The 17,123-nt window shown below is 34.9% G+C and overlaps 1 pseudogene; it reads right to left on the bottom strand.

Moving 5' to 3' along the window:
• The window catches only part of LOC141429737 (arylalkylamine N-acetyltransferase 1-like), a 34,079-nt pseudogene extending 19,533 nt beyond the window's left edge, over positions 1-14,546 (bottom strand).
• Positions 14,547-17,123: the final 2,577 nt, after the last annotated feature.

Genomic DNA, 17,123 nt, shown 5'->3' with positions numbered 1-17,123 from the left:
CATTAGGGGTTGGCTAAGACATTTTTTGATTTATTGATTTTTTGCGAAATATTCAACTTAAACTGCCCTCACTTACTTAACTAACTTACTTAAACTTAACTTAAAGTGCCCTCTTGTTCTGAGAGGAGGCCTGTGCCCAGCAGTGGACGTATATAGGCTGAGATGATGATGATGATGAAAGTGCAAATCTATATTAATAATTTCGTCCAGGGGTACGGTAGACTCGAACGAAATGCACATCAAATTGAAGAGCGTAAAAAATTAGTCGATCCGAGTCGACAACATATATCCGCAAAATTCGGATTATGGAGAATTTCGTTAAATTCTAATGGCACTGACAAACAAACCGCAGTCGCCATCTTGGGTAGTTAATAAACGTTCCGTTTCATACTAGCTAGCTCTTAGATACGGCGCGCCTTCAACACATCGCGTGCGTTACGCCAAAAAAGTATCCATTACAAAGAACTGTGACTCATGTGACTGTGTAAACGAAACGTCTTGCCGGAAAACTTGAATGGATCTTATCAAAACTCAAAACTATCACCAACTACCTTCAACTATAACTATCTTCAGTTGTTGACGTTTGTTCCGAGTCGACAACTTGTAGGTAGAAATTCGGATTTAGCGAGTATTTTCAATAAAAATGGAATAAATTACTGAGTATATATAATGCGTTGCGAAGTAAACATGTCAAAGTCATCACATCAAAGTGGCGTGAGTGTCACGTCATCACGTGTCACAGGTTTGCATTTCGTTCTCCATTGTGACCTTTTAAGGCCCCACACACGGTACGATTCGTCGATTTTCATCAGATCGATCGTACAGACGGATCGTACCTTATATGGGGCCCTTTAGGTCTAATTTCTTTGATTATGAGACAGACATACGTAGTCGGTCCCAAAGTTCTGTCACTGGCACATTATTTTTAAATTTAAAACATGATTTTAAGAAAATTTGATTGAATTCCATTTTTGAATGTTTGTCAATTATTTTAAAACAATAAACAGTCATTCGCTGCAATTTCTCACGATGGAGTGGACGTTGAAAGAAAACCGAATAGCTGTTTTAGCATTGCACCGCTGTGGGCACTCGCCAAGTACCATTTTCAAGTTACTAAAAATGTAAATATAACGCTTAGGTTTGTGTACCGTACGATTGACAGGTACAATGAAGTCTCCAGTGTTGAGGACAAGAAAAGAATTGGCCCGGCTCCGTACAAACACCAGCAGTGATCAAAGCGATCAAGGCACGCATAGCAAGAAATCCTGTCCGAAAACAGAAGTTGATGGCTTTGCAGATGGGTGTCAGTAGAAAAACCGTCAAAAAGGTTTTAAACGAAGATCTTAGTCTGCGAGCATACAAAAAATAGAGTGGGCACTTACTTAATGCCCGTCTAAAACAATAAGGTTTAAAAGATCCCGGAAGTTGTTAAAGCGGTACGCGAAAAATCGACACCGTGATATCCTCTTTACAGACGAAAAGATTTTCGATATTGAAGAGAAGTACAATAAACATAATGATAGAGTGTACGCTAGGAGCTCTAAAGAGTATTCTCTGATCTTATTACGGGCCAACTGAGGTTCATTTTGCGAAAAGGGGTCAAAATCAGTGTGAAAGTGTACCAAGAGACGGTTTTGGATAAGCATGTCAAAGATCTGCCCAACACGCTATTTTCAGGTCATAATTTTGTGTTCCAGCAGGATTCTGCGCCAGCACACAAAGCCAAGACCACTCAAGCCTGGTTGGCCGTCAAAAAATCGACTTTATAAGACACGAAGATTGGCCTTCCTCCAGTCCGAACCTTAATCCTCTGGACTTTAAAATTTGGCAGGTCTTAGAGGGGAAGGTCTGTGCTAAACCCCATAAAAATTTGGAGAGCCTGAAGTCATCTTTAAGAAAAGCAGTCGCTGAAATAGACATGAAAATGGTGCGTGCTGCGATAGACGACTGGCTGTGCCGATTAAGGGCCTGTATTAAAAACAAAGGTAGTCATTTTGAATAATTTTAAGTACTTAAATTTATTTTTTATAAATGTACTTTAAATTGGTATATAATTTATTAAAAACTGATTGGTACTTTTGTTTTTATCATTATTTTCATTTGTGACAGAAGTTTGGGACTGACTACGTAGTTATTTGGGCAAATAAGATTTAGGAGAAATATCTACTGGTGAAATACCGATACGTAGGTTAGCCGTTAAAGTGTTTGTGATAATAATTAAGGCTGGGAATATACGTCAGATTTTTCTATAAGTACGACAGTCTTACTGGCAAAACAATTTTTCAAACATATTATTATGAGTCTACATTTTACCCGAGCGAAGCCGGGTTTTCATCTAGTATTCATTAAAATCGAGCGTCCCCCCTCTAAAATCTAAACCAGTGAATGGAAAAATTTGAAAAAATCAGGAATCAGGATGGTACTAAGTAGGTAAGTATATAAAATTTCAAGAAAAACTATAACGGCTAAGTTTGCTTGAGAATTATTAGTAGTTTTACTCTTAAATAGCAGCCTAAGGTATAAAATATACCTAAACTAGGAAGATTCCGTATAAAATACGAAATCTTTAGAAAAATATTAGGTACTTAATTTTTTCGTAATGGCTACGGAACCTATTTTGGGCGTGTCCGACACGCTCTTGGCCGGTTTTTAATAACTTTTACCAATTTTTATACTGTATCAATCAATTAAGATTTTTCCGAATTCTGTGTCTGTGATCACACTTTGTTTGTTTAACTACGTACACCGATGTATGCTCCAAAATGTTATCTTATATCCTTTTAAGGGTCTTAAAACTTTAAACGTGGAAGCGAAACAAACAACCGTTCGCATTTATATATAATACAAATATAATTCTCTATCATTACTCGTTTAAAAATGGTTGTATTAAAAATGTCTCAAATTTTTCACTCTTCTTCTATTTATGTTTTACTTTGTTTTTTGTTGTGATGTAGTGTGTTTTTGTTGTCAATAAATAAGAATAAGAATAATTTTGTGTGTGTGTGTGTGTGTGTGTGTGTGTGTGTGTGTGTGTGTGTGTGTGTGTGTGTGTGTGTGTTTACAGGCGTTTATTTAAGGAGATCTACCGTATCTTGGTAATTCAGTTTAGCTAGATGTGCTTCTTTCTATAGCACATAGCAAATGCTGTGAGTTTGTAAACATAACTATTACAAATACTCGTAAGTACTTTCATTCAGTCAAAATATATGCAGGTATATTTATTTAGATAAAAACGCATACGCATTTTTTTATTTCATTCTAGCGATGTTACTCGAATGACCCTTATTTTCATTTGACGAAAAACATACGTACATACATACACACGTTACACGTTCTTACATACGTTATAATTAATCTCCATATGTACCTAACTACTGCACGATTAAAATTCCATAAAATCTTTCACAAAGCTAAACTATTATAAAATAAATAAATAATTATTATGCGACACTTGACACCAATTGACTTAGTCACAAACTAAGCAAAGCTTATACTATTGACACTAGGCAACGGATAAACATACTTAAGTATATAGATAAATATATACTTAAATACATAATCAACATCCAAGACCGAGAACATTCTTATTATTCATACAAATATCTGCCCCGGCCGGGATTCGAACCCGGGACCTCAAGCTTTGTAGTCAGGTTCACTAACCACTTGGCCATCCGGTCGCCAACACCAGATCATCAGATCAGATCAGATCATGTCAGGTTAACATCAGTTTTTTATCCCAAAAAAGTCCTAATTTCCCGCGGGAAGCAGTCGAAACTTCGGGCAGCAACAGTTAGGTATATATGCTACTTAAATCACACAAATCTACTCACCCATTTTAGTATGTGTTTTACTATAGTCTGGTACAAATTCTTCATTATACTTATGTAATGCACGGCATTGCCATTAGACATTTTAACGATTGAATAAAAACTTTAAATAACGCAAACAGCAACTTAGAGAACTCTAAAAATATAAAATAGGAATCAAATAAATATGACACAATGATTAATTACGATCAAAACATAATTCCGATGACGGTAACATTGGCAGTGAAAGGCGAGCATCGAACTATGGGCCTTGGTAATGATCATGAATGCGGGTAAGGTTGCGCGCGGGCGCACGCCGATTGGCGGGTAGATCTTTTTAATACTGAGAGCAGTTTCGCACCATAACGATTAACGATTCGCAACAAAAAAAGAAAGTCACCAGCGCGGCCGCATGCATTAGTTTACTTGATTCATAAAGTCACATATTAAAAACCGCGACGGTTTAGCCGTAGTGCGGCCTAGTCCTTAGGGGTCTGTTTCGCCACTTTTAATAAGCATTAGATATTTTTTGTGATAGGACAGATATCTTTTTAGGGTTCCGTACCCCAAGAGTGACAAACGAAACCCTATAACTAGTGGAGCGACATCAATAGGGTTCCGCTTGGATAAGTACTTGTTAGTTGATCACATCTGATCTTAGCGTACTTAGCTCAAAGTTCGCACGTGATCTAAGTTAAACAGATGAAGGTCAGAGAAAAAGATTAATGGCAGGAAATCATGCCTGGATCTGCAGGTCGGACCTTATCTTTTTAGCTCGTCACGTCGTAACTCGTAACCTTGCTTTGTACTTTAATATGAGAGTGTTACGAGACTGTCACTTTAATAACGTGAAAAATAATAGGTACTTAGATAATTTAGCAAAGACATTTACGGAATTAGGCTTTTTTTAGTGAAGGTAATTTTTAACTTAGAACGCCATAATTAACGACAACTCGTCACTTCCATCCACCAGTGCCTGCAACTGCAACTCTAGTGACACATGTGACATTAGTTAAATACATGTTATAACTAAATGAGTCAATCGCGAGGAAGACTGCAACTTCAAACGGACCTCACAATACTAACACCATCCAGCAATATTTCACCTGTCATTAACCTATATTGTGAAATCAAATTGATTTAACGTAAACACAATAGTTAACAGAAGTTTACAAAAGTTATTTCAGTGGTTAACCACAAATAAACTATTCTGTTGGAATAGTTGTCATGTACTTTAATGAAGTATAAAACCACTCCATATCGATATGACAATGTATTAAGAGGTTGAATTATTAATTTCATTGCGTTAATTTCTTGTTGCTTCGACTGCAATTCTTTCAGAAAATGAGCGAAATCTATCTATATGTCTACATAATTATGTATCTATCTAATACCTTTAAACGAGCAATTCTTGTATATATAAATAACGCTGGCTCCAACGATTTCAATGAAATTTGGTATGTGGGGGTTTTCGGGGATGGCAAATCAATCTAGCTTTTCTTTTTTAGCCTTATTATCGAGTTTTAGCCTGAGCAAAGCTCGGTCGCCCAGGTACTTATAATTAACTAGGGTGACGGCACCAATCATGGATATGTTAAGCACAGTAGGTGTCCAGTAATGGACAGCAAGGATTCAATGCCTTATACCTCACCATTCATGAACTTTACCAGTTATGATCATCAGTTATCTGCACATAAGTGTTAATAGTTTTAGAAAAAGTAGCGTCTGTTTCTTAATATTGGGTTAGCTGAAAAAATATTCCATTATTGGTTCCTTGTCCATGACTGATGCCGTCACCCTAGATACTTAGTGAACAGAAAATATTATTATATTCTACAACGATGCTTTTGGGTAAATCGCAATTTTGGTCGAGTCGAGATGATCGGATATACCGTTTTTGAGTTATTGCCGAAAAACTGCGCTTCTCAACAAAAGGACGTAAGTGCCGTGAAGATACCCTCTTTTTCTGGTAATAGATCTTAAGACTGTAGTAAGTGTTTTAATTGTGTTATAACGCACATAATATTACTTGATTTGTTTCGTAATGGCTACAGAACCCTAACTTGGGCGTGTCCGACACGCTTTTGGCCGTTTTTTTTTGTGCTTAGTTAAGAGTTAAAAACTATACTCAGCGGCACAAAATTTGTCCCATTCTTCATACAAATTTACCTATTCTGCATACATTTGAGGGCCAGATTTTTGGCTGCTCAGTACTCGTATAACATGAACAATGGAGAGTCATCACAATGTTGTAGACTATCGCGGCCATTACTAATTTTATAATTAAAATTCGGGTTTTGTTCCGCGTACCTTGATTTTGGATTTTGGGGAACAGAACACGAATTTAAATGATAAAAATGTTGAGTCATGTGGGGTAAAGGTACGCAGTAGGTGAGTATACGCAATCACATACATTTGAGACTCAAACGAATGAGTGTACACTGTGTCCCCACTGCGTACGTTTACCCCACATGACTCTATTCAACGTTGTCAAATCACAAACAAGTATTTGCGTCATGATTTTGCAACCAAGTTTAAAACTGTCCGTGCATAATTATTTGTATTTTCATGATAAATTCGCTCCAGCTTGTCACCAGGCAGCCCATAGCAAATGTCGTTTTTTGAACTGTTTTCTGTTTCGTTGAATGATGAACAGTTCAATAAAGATGTTGAAAAATTAGTACTTAGTCATATTAACTCCAATTTCACGTTCGAATAGGTACATGTGACTTTGTAAGTATGGTTTAAAAATTTGCAAACCCTTTTTCGACAGATTTCTGGTATCCGATTGAGCAACCATGAACTAGAAGACGAAACGGCAGATAAAACGAAAATACCAATAAATAAATATAATTCTTGATAACATTCCTTGGCCAAAAATGTTCAATTAAATATACGCAGATGAACACGAAAACGTATTTTTGATTTAATTTTACCGATGAGACTCGAGTGGCCCTTACTTTTATTTTAGTATAATCTATTTTCTTAGTGAAATGAAATGAAATAATAGTTATTTGTGCAACAAGAGAGCAAAGTTGTTTTTTGTTGCGAGTGTTGATTTTGAATCCCGAGTAAGCGAAGGATTCTATAATTGAATCACGAGCGTCAGCAAGTGATTCTAGGTTAGAATCCTGAGATCAGCAAGGGATTCAAATACACGAGATGAAAAAAACTTTGGTCTCATGTGACACATACAATTTTTCACCTCAGCAGCGAGAACATAATTTAAATGTAACATAAGAATAAAGCCACATATACCCTACCTGTTTACAAAACAAAAACACATTTTTTTTTAAATAGAATCCGATTATTATCAAATATAATAATCACATTTAAAACCATAAAAAAGAGTCCAGTAGCTACAATACAAATCTCATACTCATAACATGCAATATGCATTGTAATTTGAGAACTTCTTGTACTAATGTCACACTTATTTTTTAATACTGCAAAAAGCCTCATCTCGAGTTAATTGAAAAGGTTGAACAATTTAAACCTTTAAATATGAATTTTATTAAGATTTCTATTACATAAACATAATTAGATTTGTTAAAAATTCATTCAATTTAACAAATATTTTTTCCAAAGAATTCTTTTATAAAAAAAAAACAAGAGAAGCTGCTTTCGTGCAACGAGGTTGCATACTTTATTAAAAGATCGGCAAAATTTACATTTTGGAAATATTTCGATATATTTTTAATACCAAAAATTTAATTTAAGTTTGTAATCGACAAATTTGATCCTATCTCTTGCTTTTTTCGAGTTGAAGTGAAATGACAGATCAAAGTAAAGTTCAAATATTTGGAATTCAGTGAGTAGACCCAACACTGTACTCAGCATTTTAAAAAAATAATTAAAAAGTTACTTGTCTCACGGAGTGAGCAAAATGCGATTTTGCTCACTGATTTCTCATAGCAAAACCTGCCCGTTTAAGTGCTGAGGTGAAAAATGATTTATTTTGCTGGAACATCACAGGTGTAGTTTGTCATTAAATTATTTTTATAGCATTTAAATGAATTTATGATTTGATATAGGTAGGTACGATAACACATATAAAGTCCATTTTAATTTAAGCCGGCCAGCCTACACCCTGAGTCAACCAGGGGGCTACTACGAAAATCAAAAATCGAAGTTCGTATCGTACCGTCCGTCTCACTAGTATTAAATAGTATAGCGTCAGCGGGACGGCTAGATACCAAGTTCGAATTTTGCATTTCGTAGTAGAAGGCCTATCCATCTGTTTATGCCGTGACTACCTCTTTAAAGTCTTTCAAGGAAGTAATACGAGTACAGGCCACCCAATAAGCGAAATTAATGCAAAAATGTTTCGGACATTCCGGCCCATTGCGTCAAACGCCTTCAGGAACTATGAGCCAATTTTTAATTAGATTCAACGTCAGAGTAGTAATAAACGGATGTGTGCATGTCACGACAACGGAGTCAAGGCTTGTCAAGGTTAGAAATGTGTGACAATCTGTGTCATAATATGTGACAATCCGTAGCTGCCTGCCACATATTGTATGCATTATAGGTGTAAAGAATGGCGCAGCTCTGTAAGGCCGCATTTCCATCAGATGTGGTGCGAAGAAAGTGTTTTTCATGAACCAATAGAAACGTTTCATTTTCCTGCCCTCGCTTAACACAGGTCTGGTGTAGGACACGTCATATGGTTCCGTAGCCGTTCCGAAAACATCACGGAATTTTCGAAGAACGTAAGTATATTTTATAAGTAAGGCTGCTATTTACTCTTAAACTACTAACAATTCTCAAGAAAACTATGCCGTAGTATTCACGTAGACATAATAGACCTATACCTACCTATGGTTTATATCAATACAATTTATGAAAAGTGTGAACAAAGACGCCATTTACCCGACCATAGACATTTAGTGATGTGAAAACCTAGAACTTACTGCAAAATAATTTATCTGTTCAGTAAATCGATTAATTTATTAATTAAATAGATCAAAGTATTTTTGTCTATTTTATTATTTACAATACTTAATTTATTCCAAAGACTGTTTATTCAATTATAAAAGCAGTAACTATTTTTTAACTTTAAGGTCAGTAAATAAAAATCGCTTATTAAATCGAGCATTAATCGATTTTCAAAATGTCAAATTTTTCACCATCTCTACGCTAGTCTATGCTACTAAAGATTATACCTACTTACCCATTTTTCAATCAAGAAATAACGTCAGATTTTGACGATGATTTTTTAAATGAAAATTAAATATTGAAATTAAATGGATTTTGGTGAAAAAAGTGATTATACATCTAGTTAAAAGACATTATAGATGTAATGTGTTATCGATGCGATCCACTGGATGTTTATAAGTAGAAGAATTTTGATAAAATCGGTTTGTTTACACTTTATATAAATTGGATTGATATAAACCTTATACATAAATATACTAGTGCACCAGTTGCAGGCTTTACCATTTGCAGGTGGTAGGACCTTGTGCAAGGTCCGCCCGGATTCCTACCACCATCTTGCTCGCTAATCCTGCCGTGAAGCAGCAGTGATTGCACTGTTGTGTTTCGGCGTGGAGAGTAAGACAGCCGGTGAAATTACTGGCACTTGAGGTATCCCATCTTAGGCCTCTAGGTTGGCAACGCATCTGCAATACCCCTAGTGTTGCAGATATTTATGGGCGGTGGTGATCTCTTACCATCAGGAGACCCACTTGCTCGTTTACCATCCAGTCCAATAAAAAAAATGTGTTTATCCGCGGCTTCGCACACGTTAATCATTAGATCTAGCAGCTGATTTGAAATTTCGGGATTTTTAAATTTCCCGTGGGAATTCCCGAAAATGAAATCGTGGTTTTCATTGACGTTACATTAAACAATCATGTCAAATTTCATGACTCTAAGCCCAGTGGTTATTGTTTCGAGATTTCATCCATACCCCGAGGGAATATCGGAATAAAAAGTAGCTTATGTTTTATTCCAGATGTCCAGCTATCTACTTACCAAATTTCATCCAAACCCGTCCAGCCGTTTCAGCGTGAAGGAGTAACAAACATACTCACTCACAATCGCATTTATAATATTAGTAGGATATGATACCCCGCTATAAGGTTAGTCGACAGAAAGAATTACCCCTATTTTATGTCTATGGCGTGCATTGAGTAGGCAGCAAGCAGTAGGTAGGTAGTGTGGGAAGTGGCGGCGCGCTCCTGGGGCGCAAACTAGCGCTATCTACCCTGGAATTGACCCAATGCGCATGCCTCTGATGGGAGGTACCCTATATCATTTTTCGACCAATTTGCCGGCATAATTGCTATATAAATCTATGCAAAATTACAGCTTCCTAGCAATAATAGTCTCTAAGCTTAGCCGCGGTCGAACGAACTGACAGGCAGACATGGAGAAACTTCCAGCTCTAGGATTCTGTTTTATTGCGTTTTGATTCTATAGCTCCAGTACTTTATCGCTCAGAAAGCGTAAAATGGAACAATGATTCATATTCAGATTGAAGCAAGAATGGTTTGTTTGGATATCAATCTTATGTATAAATTGAATTTAATGAAAAAAATATAACGTTGGATATCCTTTGTTGTTCAGAGACGTTCGTAAAGAGAAAGAGAGGTATTGAAGGAAATATTTGCCTAAAAGGTTATAAATTGGTCTCGTCATTTTCTAGATAAGGCAAAAAATGTGGTGGAGTGTGTATTTTATCACGAACCCATCTTGTCTGTAAACAGGTTCTTGTTTATAAGGAACTATCTCAGGAAAAAAAATTCGAATGCGGTGGGTTAGAAATCCCCAGCTTAAAGTGTATAGTGCTTTGTATATACAGAATTCCTGGTAATACTTTGAGTAATCTTAGTATTTTTTACAATAAACTTGACACTCTCTTGCAAAAACTGTCATCAAAGAAGAACATAATTATTACTGGCGATCTGAATATTAACATCCTAAAAGATAAATATGCTTCCAACATTTTCAAGATTTTTTTACATAACTTCGATTTGAAATTAAACATTAATGCCCCTACTAGACTAAACGCATTTTTGGGCCTATTTGCCAGTGACATAAAAGACGCCATTGGCACGGTGCACACGCACACTTATCATCTATCCGATCATGACACTTGTCAAATGTTGGAATTTGTGAGTAAATATGAAAAAAAAAGTCGTCACTGGTACAATTTTCTGAAGAAGAAGAAGTGTCTTGGTAGTCTCAGCTGGCATGAAGTGATGAATGAACCTGATTTCAATGTTTCATTTACTGTGCTTATTTTATGAATTGTGTTTTCCGAATATGAAAATTAAAATTACATCTAACAATTCAAAACGGATAAGTAGGAAATGGATAAGTAAGATATTAAGATATCATGTAAAACAAAGAGATTTCTTAAATCTCGTTCGTTCAACAAAATTAATATAAATTATACAGTAAACCATTAAAAAGGTGTATTGTACAATCGCAAAAAAATTACAACAATAAAATTTATGCATTCAGCGAAAAATAAATGCAAGGCTGCTTGGGAGACAATAAAAGGTAAAAATGATTCTGTTCGAATAGTGGAAGGTATAGAATCAATAAAATTAGATTCAGTCGAGATTAATAAAGCACAAGATATAGCTGAAGCTTTTAATGACTTCTTTGTAAATGTTGCAAATAATGCGCAAAAACAGGGTAGTGTACATGACAGATCAACCAAGAGTAGTGTTGGTAATAGTTTGTTTCTGAAGCCGTGTACAAAACAAGAAGTAGTCAATTTAATTAAATCTCTCCGCAATACAGCTGCGGTTGGAATCGACGCTTTATCCACTCGTATCTTAAAATGTGTCGCCAATGAAATCAAAGCTATATTGACCTACCTCATAAGTCAATCTTTGTTGCTGGGCCTATTTCCTGAAAGGCTAAAAGTATCAATTGTAAAAGCTCCATTTAAAAAAAGCGATAGAAGAACGATGATGACTGTCGTCCGATAACGCTGGTCCCGATTCTTTCCAAGTTATTTGAAAAGGTTATGAAAAATAGGCTCATCTCACAAAAATGGGTTTATTGATACAACATACGTAATACAATACAAATACTTTTCTCTCAATTACCTAAATGTATTCAGATAAAAACGCAAACGTACTTTTGATTGCATTATACCGATGAAACTCGGCGCCCTTATTATCTTGACTAGTATATACATAATACATACCTAGTCAACGGGTAGCTATCAATATATCGAAATTTGTTACGTCGATTTTCATTTCATCTAAAACTGTTCCACGAATTTCACCTTTGTTTTTCTAATCACATAATCCTCAATTCATTACTTTTTATATAATGAACAACTTTTCATCGTATATCGTTTCGAATCTGTCTCAAATCGTAGCGAAACGATTCATCGAATTTACCTGTCATAGAATTATCAGTTATTAATAGTATCAATTATCGAAACATGATTCACGGACGGTACGTCCTATATACTATTATTGCCACGAACAATGTTTTATCGCGGTCACGTTTAATCGAAAGATGCATTAGAAAACACATTGCAGTCAGTCGTAAGTTAATACACAATTAGTCTCTACTTAACAATCCAACAGCAAAGATCATTTGTGAAGCAATATTATCCGAGCTGCTATAACAAAAATACCTAACATCGAAGGCTAAGGATCGCCTTAGCCCTCTGAACCTAACCTAGCCGAATCGCTTCTGCTCTGAACCGTCTTGCTCGCTCGTTTCGCTCGCTCATACAAATCAAATGTTTTTTTTTTGCATTTGGCACGCATGATTTTATACCACTAATATTAAATTAGTGTTTCGATGAAATGTATTGTCATAGAAACGTATTATCAAGTATAGTAACACTGGTAAAACGATTTTCTGTGTTAAGAATTTTAGGAACTGAAACTTACGATGAACCAAAATTATAGTAAAGGCGATTCGATGAACGACTATGCCGATACGAATAAAATGATAAAGTAAAATTCGATGAGTTGATTTTGTGTAAAAGGTAATTCGAGCAATTGTATGAGCGATGAAACGAAGTTCGATAAATGATTCCTAAGTGATAACAAAATTCTGCGAATAGTGTTTTGGGAAACGATAATCGATGAAACAATTTTCGGTAAAATGATGACCCCTTTCCTTATAATAAGTTTATAATAATAATATCACAACATTTGTATTATTCAGTTTTGTTTCATTTTTTTTTATTATTTTATTGTTTTCTCGTTTTCAACTTTTTTATGCTAGTGTGTGTAGAGTAGTCGTGGCGAGCATATTATATAAAAAAAAAAACATTTGGGAATCTCTCTTATGTGTCTGATCTAAACATGCTTATACGTGCCTACGTCCTCTACTTAGCTGATCTCAGAATGAGAAGGCTGTGCGTGCTATAATTTACATGCGGGCGGTGCTGGGTTCTTCTTGACGTTTTTCACCACTGAAAAGCTCGTGTTTATATTTATATAATTTAGTATTTTAATTCCGAAAAAAATCAGACGAGTTACTTTGGTTTCGACGCATGATCTTCTGCTTGATAAGCCATAGGTAAACAGGTACAGGTAGTTTTTAAATTAAACATTTATGTAATTCTTGTTCATAGCTAAAATTCTTGTTTAAAGCTGCTGATACTCTTACTTCTTTATCGCAGTAAGCAACTAAGTATACTGGAATGGTTTGAAATGCCTCATATTGGTGACAGGGTGACAGTGACAAAGCCGTAGGTTCGCTACTACAAATCCCTAACCAAAGTTGGTGCTAGAGGCATTCCTGTTACCTTAAAACAAGGAGTTATGTAAGAAAGACACAAAATTATTATATTTTATTCCTGAAAAAAATTGCCATTTATATTGCGGAATAATTTGTGTATATACATAGTAAAAGTACAAGTGCAAAAATAATTTGTTATAGGTAATCTTACTTTTAGAGTAATAAATTGACGTACGTAAATAAAATTACAATGATTTTGTGTAACTGACTGTTAAAACGTGATGCTGTTTATTATTATTTTTATTTGTTTTATTTACTTAATGTTCAGTTGTCCATATATTATAATTATTAATGCACTAACAAACTGCATAGATATTAGCTGCAAGAAAGTGAGCATATGGGCCATTATTAAGGCACTAAAACGCTACGGAAAAAAACAAAGTTCTGCGTTAGGTTTGCGTTGGTTACATGACTTGTTATGAGTAAGTATAAGAATGTTTTTCTCACATAATAAGCCCATTTAATTAAGTTTATGTTATCTTTAAAATAAATTATATTAATTGGACTTTCTCACGCTCTACGTAAACAATGGTTTATAGAGAAAAATAGAGATTCTATGCAAAGTTTTCCAAGAAAGTATTTATGCAATATTTTAATCGGTATATGTGCCAGTCCACACATTCAAATAAATAAAAAATAGTTCAGATCACAACAAAACACGTAACATTCAAAAAACGACGTCTATTTCAAAACTATTTTGTTACCTACTTATTGCTGTGTGTGCGCTGGAGTAGATTAACATTATTCTTGAAAATAGGATTAATTTTGAGCCCACTCTTTCCTAGTCATAATAAAAAACTCACCGTATATTTATCGATCCGAGCATTTTCATGTTCGAAGTGGGCCTTCTTCAAGTTCACAATACTCCTGGCACCGGTAACAGCCATTTTGTTTGTACTTAAAAAAGTAAAAATTAAAAACAAAAAGTTCTGTCACTTTTCGCACGCAACGGTTTCTCCCGCGGCAACGGTGGGACCGCGCTGAGATTCAAAGATAGAATGGTTGCGAAATAGCGCGCTTCTTTTATATACCACAGATGCAGTTCTAGAGCCGAACGCGCCCCCGCGCTTGCTTCCTTTCATGTCCTTAGGTTGGCTGCACTGTATCTATTTTTCCACTGCACTCATTCTAGATCTTTCGGGATTTTCATGGAAAGTTCGCTTTTATTGCGCTCCCACTTTTTGATTTAGATATCTGTAAAGCGTTAACATGGAAAGATATTTATAAGCGAAATTAGATTATAACTGTGATAGTTGGAACCTTTCCTTGCGTTTACTTAAACAATAAGTTACGGGTAAAAAATATAGTTACATCACGTACCTACCTACCTGTTCAAAACAAAAAAAATTAAAACGTCACGCATGCCTCTACCTGATCCACCTTCTCCAGTAAAATGTATACTCACTAAAAGTAGGATTTTTCAATTAATTTATAGTCCATATGATTAAAATGCCTACATCCATATCCCGTATTTTATTACCTCTCTAACATAGCATAATGAAGCTAAACGTCCAACACACACACAACACACCCCTACATCCCTACAGCAACATCTCTATCACAGTAACCAACTTTAAAGTATACCCCTGCCGTAACTTAGGCCAGTGCAATAAGGTTAAATAATGGGGAAGAACGTCTCCAATAATCTATATTTCTCCTTTAGATCGAGCTATCAATATCTCGTAATGGCACAAAAGGATCATGAGGACCGAGGACCAAGCGGCGTAACTTAGGCATAATCTAACCGTTTTCCAAAACTCGGCCGCTTGAACTTGAAGCTAAAATTCACGCATTGCTTATCCTCTAAAAATTCCTGTAAAGTGTAGTAGGATTTTTCTACAAGGTATTTAGTAAGTGCAGTTTTAAATGTTTGACCTTTTAAGCTTTTAATTAAATCTGGACTTTTATTATATATTTATTATATACAGGGTGGAAAAATCGAATGCCACATGGATGGCAACTACCTTAAGTATTGTAAATAACACATTTTGTGTAAGGGAGACTTTCCTTCGTTTTAAAAAACAATAAAAACTGCATTAAATGATTTATGAAAAATCGCTTGCCTCAGTCGGGACTCGAACCGGTCAAATGTGACAAAAAATAATGTGCTGTATTTTATGATGCAGATCGAAAGGGTTACTGATAAGTTCATTTTTCTCTAAATAACAAATACAATCAGAATACGGAAGGCCATGAAAATTGTAAACGAAAATTAAAACACACAAAATAAAACAATATTCATTTAATAACCTTACTAAAACCTTTCTAACTAAAGTAGTTGTTCAAAATGAGCCCGTTTTGCGTTTGCATAAATTTAATCTTTTGAGGAATTGTCTTTTCGTAGCTCGTTGCAGTGAATTGTGGTGAATATTAGTAATAGCTGCATGGACTTCGGCGTGTAGCTCATCATTATCATGTCATTTAAACGTCTTTATTTTGCTTGTATTTTAGGGATTACGTCTTAATTCACGTGACGTGAAATCAAATTTAAAAGGTAATTGTTAGTTTTCATGGCCTTCCGTTATTCTGATTGTATTTGTTATTTAGAAAAAAATGTACCTTATCAGTAACCCTTTCGATCTGCATCATAAAATACAGCACATTATTTTTTGTCACATTTGACGGTTCGATCTCGACTGAGGCAAGCGATTTTTTCATAAATCCTTAAATGCAGTTTTTATGTTTTTAAAAACGAAGGAAAGTCTCCCTTACACAAAATGTTATTTACAATACTAAGGTAGTTGCCATCCATTGCATTCGATTTTCCACCCTGTATAAATCATAAATCATTTATTTGTTTACCAGAATGTAGTCTTTTACAATGAAAGGTGGTAAATTTAAAAAAATGATGTCCAATACATTCTGCTTTAGCCTAAGCATGTAAACATTTAGACAGCATGCTTATATCTAATTGCTGAAACTGTACTATTATTTATTATTATTATTATTATAAGCATATGGATTATCCTAACAAAATTACATGTCAAATTATATATTAAACTTAAAACCCGAAAATATAATTAAATGTCAATCAGTAATAGCAATTAATTTAACAACAATAAAATTCGTGCAATAATTAAAATATTAAAACAAGAGAAAAAAAAAAATGAGAAGTCAAGTTATAAGTGTAACAATAATTAACCTTCTTCATTATACATAAATATCGTTCAGCGTATAAAAACAATTTTGTAATAACCACTCCGTGATCTTTTCTTAAATTTAGAAGCATTCATTTCTTTGAATTGCGATGGCAGCTTGTTAAAAATAGTACATTTATATAGCAGCATATAGTAGAGGTTGGCAAAGCTAATCGGTTTTGATATCGTAAATTATGCGTCGGGTGAAATGATCTTTAGCTAGAGAGAAGAAGTTAAGTTGAGTTAACAAATGTACAAATTTCTAAAAATAATTAATCCGGGTAAGGTTAATATTCCTAAATTGTTAAAAAATGGTCGACATCTGACTCGTGCTTTTATATTTGCGAGAATCCTGATACATTTTTTCTGTAAATGAAAAGACTGTTAGAGTTGATGCTGTTTCCCAAAGAACTATCCCATACCGCAAGCCAAGCGAGTGCGTACGCATAAT

This window comes from Choristoneura fumiferana, chromosome 7 (assembly GCF_025370935.1).
Source record: "Choristoneura fumiferana chromosome 7, NRCan_CFum_1, whole genome shotgun sequence".
Taxonomy (NCBI): domain Eukaryota; kingdom Metazoa; phylum Arthropoda; class Insecta; order Lepidoptera; family Tortricidae; genus Choristoneura; species Choristoneura fumiferana.
This window is presented reverse-complemented; position numbering and strand designations above follow the sequence as displayed.